The following is a 5,816-nucleotide window of genomic DNA, read 5'->3' as shown; positions in this document are numbered from 1 at the left end:
TCAAGTTATATAATCTAAGTATGTACTAGGATTTCAATTGTACTCATTAGCTTGTTAAGAAGCATTTGAGTTTGTAGAAAATTGTAATCATCATATTGTATTGACGGTTCGGGTTGTGAACCGGGTTGAAGAGGAAGTTACGTCTCTTGTAAGCAGCAAACTATAAAGGGAAGCTCCATCCCAGTTACAGGAGCAAGATTAGTGGAATCCTTGAGTGGGTTGTTCAAGGAGAGGATGTAGGTCAGGGTAGGCTGAACCTCGTAAAAATCTGAGTTTGCATCTCTCTTTCCCTTAACTCTTTTAATTTCCACCTGCACTTATTTATCTGTTTGTGGTGTATGTTAAGTAGTTGGGTAACTCAGTTTGTTTAATTAAGTCACACATTAAATTGATAAATTGAGAAATTATGAATTGCTCGTCATCTAGGTTGTATGTGTATGGTCATAAGTTTTTAAAATTAGGACTTGAGAGATCTAGATTTTTGAAATACCCAATTTACCCCCCCCTCTTGGGATTACACCTAAATTTACACATATAACTTGAGCTCTTGGATGGATCCATTGAAGTATAGCCAACATTGTCGGGAAGAATAACTCAATGGAGCTTGTCATTATCCAAGTGAGACAAATGGTAGAAGAAAAAAACAAATGGAAGATGTAATTCGATGGAACAACAAACATGTATATGTATGGAGTAGGGGCATTGTTGGTATCACCTTAAAGGGAACAATTTCCAATTTCAATAAAGCTAACTTTTTCTTATACCGACAATCAACTGAATATGAAGCTTGCATTGTTGGAATTAATGCTGCATAAGAAATGGGAATCCAAGATTTGGAAGTATATAAATATTCTACTCTTAATATATGTTAATTTGTAGGGTTATGGAAAATAAAATATCTAAAATTGATACCTTATCAGCAGTACATGGAGAAGCTTGTACAATAGTTTAGATTTGTATCCTTTGAGCATCTATCAAGGTCAGAGAATAGATTTATAGATACACTGGTAACTTTGAATTCTATGATAAAGATTACCAATGAAGAAGTAATCCAACCATTGAGTGTGCATGTACAAAGAAATTTTGCTCAGTGCATGGTTATTAAAGAAGAAGTAGGTGGGAAGCCATGATACTATGATATCAAATAATCTCTGGAAAATAAAAATGCCCATCATATGCATTAGAAAATGACTGCAAAACAATTTGAAGGTTGTCAATGGGATACTGTCTTAGTGGAGATACTATTTACAAGAGAGGGTCTATCATGACATTATTGAGATTTATGGATGAAAAGAAAGAAACTCAAATTATAAAAGAAGTTCATGGAGGATCTTGCTCTACACACCCACATAGAATATGCTTGCAAAAGGAATATTGAGAGTTGGTTACTACTAGACCATTATTGAAACTCTATTTTATCTAGGGTCAATATAGCTGGAAATGGGACTAATTGAGAGTTAGAGGAAAAATTTAGGGGGGTCAATAAAAGTTTAAGAGCAATTAAAGTAAGGTCACTATCTCTCTCAGCATTTTATTGTGCAAATCCTATATTTATAGTAGCATAAAACTTAATTTTGTGATTTAAGGCCCATCTAATCAACAAGGGATACTTATCCTCATTTTAATTGAAATTTGGACAAAGATACTGTTGGCCTAACAAGGCTTAATCTCATTTTGACAATGACAAACTAAGGATTCTAATTGGGCTTTCAAGTGAAATTTCAAGCATTACTTTTCTTACAAGCACAATGGTTAAACTCAGTGAAGATTGATTGAAGCTCAATTTAAATTGACAAGTCATGAAGAAAACAAGCTTAGTGAAGTATTGACAAAGCTTGGATGAAGTTAAAGCTTCATTATGTGAAGACTTAGGATTTATTGTTGTTTAAATGTATTAAGAGTCTCATGTAAGTGCTCTTCAACTTTAAATATGTTTATGAAGCTCTTAGGATTAAATATTGGACTTAGAGACCTATTTAACAACTTGGAAAATATTTTTACAAAGTTCAAAATTATTTTCAAAATAATACAAATAAGTTATGGAACCAAAAATATGGAAAACATTGAATTAGAAAGTGTTTAGACGCCTGAAGAATATGCTCAATCAACTGAATTGCAACTGCCAGTGTTAAAGAAATCAAAACAGTATTAGTTCAAGCAACTGAATGAAAATCCAGTCACCCAACACATGTTCAAGCGGCTGAACTTATAGTTCAGGTGACTGAATCGCTACTGCCAGTTTTGGAGCGCATATTTTAATTGGTTCAAGTGACTGAACTCATGGTTCTGGCGACTGAAGCATGCGATTTAAACTTGCGAACTGCTCGATTTCTTTCCTATTTTTGCGAGATATAGTTTCCACAAACTTGGGCAAACGATAAGATTTCTACCTTATCTATTTAAGGGTAATTATAAACGCATTAGGGCACTGAAATACAAAGATTTAGCATAAGTATACTTTAATTACTTCTTTGAAAATCTATTGTGCAAAAACTCTTTTGATCTAAATTGATTTTTGGTTATTACTTTTAATTTTCTCATTCTTCAAACCCGAAAACCCTTGATTATTTGCTAAGCTTCATTGAAAATTTGCTTTTAAGAGTTCATAGTGATTTTATTATTGTAAATATTTGCTTTACTGTGAGTGTACTCTACTTATACGCAAAATTTGTATTGCTGATTGCAAACTGGTGATTCAGCAATAGAATTGTTGCCTAGTGAGAGGGTTCTTATTGCTAGAGAGGGGTCTCCACCTACCAATGGAGAGAGGGAACTCTACCTGTTGAATGGAGAGAGTAAGGAAAATCCTCACAGCAAGTTGCTTGGGGCAATGACATAAGCAGGCTGCCGAACCTTGTAAAGAATCCGCGTGTTCTTATTCTTTCCCTAAATCTCTTTAATTTTTTTGCACTTACAACTGTTGAATCAGGTGTAATCCCAAGAGGGGGGGGTGAATTGGGTATTTAAAAAAATTCTTTGACACTTATTTACTGCTCAAACCCTTCTTATATATTTACCAATGAATTCTTATTACTCAATTATTTATGTGTAAGGCTATCCAACCTATGCATGCAATATACATAATTTAAATGCAGTGCTGAAAATAAAGAGTAAAGGAAAGAGAGAAGACAAACATAGTTTTTACGAGGTTCAACCGACTTGGCCTACATCCTCTCCTTGAGCAACCACTCAAGGATTTCACTAAATCCCTGCTCCTTTTATTGGGATGGAGCTTCCCTTACAATCCGCTACTTACAAGAGGCACATCTCCCTCCAACTCCGCTGCTTACAAGAGATACAACTCTCTCCTCACACACCGGTTCACACACCGAACCGTGTATACAATAAAAACTAAAAAATAACACTGAAAAATGCTTCTAACAAAAGCGTGTGAGTACAAATCAAATTCCTAACACATTAACATATGATTAAACTTAAAGCCCATGAATGTATGAAAATGATACAATCATTTTATGTATGATATGCTTCAACACACAAACCCTCTTTAGCCAAAACTCCCACGTAATGATATATTTAAAATGCTTTGGAGTATACTAGGGTTCTAGTTCACTTTGTAAAGATGCACACATATATCTAATGTGAACTTGATAAAAGCCTTATCTTGAATATTTTATCAATCTATATCAAAAAGCTTTCTATCAAATATTTAATCACAACTCGATCTTTGTAATATGTAAATGTATATGATATGTAATTCAAAGAACAAAATCCTGAGTATAAGATTTTCCAAACAAGATATCCCTTAATAAAATAGATATTTATGAATACCAAGGATATATTCTCAAGTGTTTTAATATGTAAATATGAATCCTATAACTGAATGCACACTTGAATCAAACCATTAAATCAATAACACCACCTTAATCAAGTAACGATCTTATTTAAAATAATGATGTATATGTATAAGCAATTTCAAGATAAACCTTTTAATACCTAATCAAAAATAGAATTTTCAATAATATGCTCTATGAAAACTATATATATACTCTTGAATAAAAAACAATCAATTAATAGCTAAACAACTTTCTCAAGTAATGATCATTTCAAAAACAATTTTTTTATATGTATGAACACACACAAGATCAAACTTTTCTAAAGATAATTAAGAACAAGTAATGAGACAAGAAGTTCTTGAGGATAATAACTTGAATGATCAAACCTCAATACTAGAATGAGAATTCAGATGAGTAAACAAGTTCCTTTTGAGATTCTGAGTTGATTTGCCCAAGCTTGATGGTTAGAGATTGAAGTGTAGGCAATCGTATAGCAATAGGAGCAAGATTTCAATGTTTTTTCAACAAGATTTGTTCTTCTCTTTCTTGAGTGTCTTAGCTTCATTCTAGGGTTTATATATTTAGTATATATAGTGTCCTACCCTTAGGATTGATCTCAACCGTTGGATCAAAGAAATAGCTCGCGAGTTCGTTTAATAAAAATCACAATTTTAAGTTTCCCGCAGGTTCAAGCGCCTAAGGGTGAAAGCCTAGGCGACTGAAGTTCCTTAACCCTTTGAAAATTTAACTTGGGATGCAGGGTCAGGCGCCTAAAGATAGGGTCAGGCTCCTAAAGTGGTTCAAGCACCTGAGGTTCCAGGGTCAGGCAATCGAGGTGCCTCGGCCAACTTGCTGTGTTTTCCCATTAATTCTTCAGGCTACTGAACTTAATCTTCAGGCTACTGAGGGTGATTCCAGGCTACTGAAGTCCCATTTTTCTCAAATTTCATTTTTTTTTAATTTAAAAATCTATTTTACTTTCTTTCTTGGCTCTTTTATAAAGGTACTTTCCAAGGTTTTAAGAATATTTCTAAGTCCATGAAAGTCCCCTAACGATATACATGAAATGCATGAATCCTAATATCATTCTAAGTTATGTTGAGCCTCAAATTAAATCATATGAAAATATAAGTACATGAGTTCTAAATACCCATTCCCAAGATGTTCTTGAACTTTGCCGCTTGCATCATGATTCTCGTACTCTTTGAGTTCTACAAATCTTGCCAAGATTTGTAAGTTTTACTTGAAGGTTTCCATGACTCGTTATATTTCCGTGCATGCTTAATATGGTTCCTGTTCACAAACTCAATGCACAGATCAAATACCAAGTGATTTGTCATTATCAAAACAGGATTGGACTTATAGAGTCAACAATCTCCCCCTTTTTGATGATGACAAATGCACGAGTAAAAATATATAATGGGTTACGCCTAACAAGGCTCCCCCTCAATGAATGCATTAAATATTCAATGAATAATAATATGCTCATGTTCATACACAAAGTTCCTGAATATGCTCATAATGAATATGCTCATGATGTTTCAATCTGTGACATCAACAACTGTTTCTCCCCCTTTGCATATCTCTCTCTTTGCATAATTCTATTCTATTACATAATTCCATTCTATTATTTTGGCTTCCATTCTATTATTTTTGCTTCCAATTTTCTCCCCCTTTTGACATCAACAAAAAGGTGTAAACTATTAAAGCATGAGTAGATGTACTCTTATGTTCTTCTCCCCTTAGACATCTTAAGGTTTTAAACGTTTCCAATTGTTGATTAATGCAATACCAAGTGATTATATCATAAGTGACGTTGCTCCCCCTGAATTATGTCATCTAACATGATTCTAAGCAACCTCTCGACTATGCATGAGACATAATTCACGCCTAATTTGGATAAACCCATCCTCCGCAAGTGGTTTCGTGAATATATCTGCCCATTGTTCATCCGTGCATACAAACTCTAGTGTTACATCTCCTTTTTGTACATGATCACGAAGAAAGTGATGTCGTATTTCT

Source organism: Malania oleifera, chromosome 6 (genome assembly GCF_029873635.1).
Source record: "Malania oleifera isolate guangnan ecotype guangnan chromosome 6, ASM2987363v1, whole genome shotgun sequence".
Lineage (NCBI taxonomy): Eukaryota > Viridiplantae > Streptophyta > Magnoliopsida > Santalales > Ximeniaceae > Malania > Malania oleifera.
The sequence above is the reverse complement of the archived record's forward strand: the minus strand, read 5'-3'. Positions refer to the sequence as shown.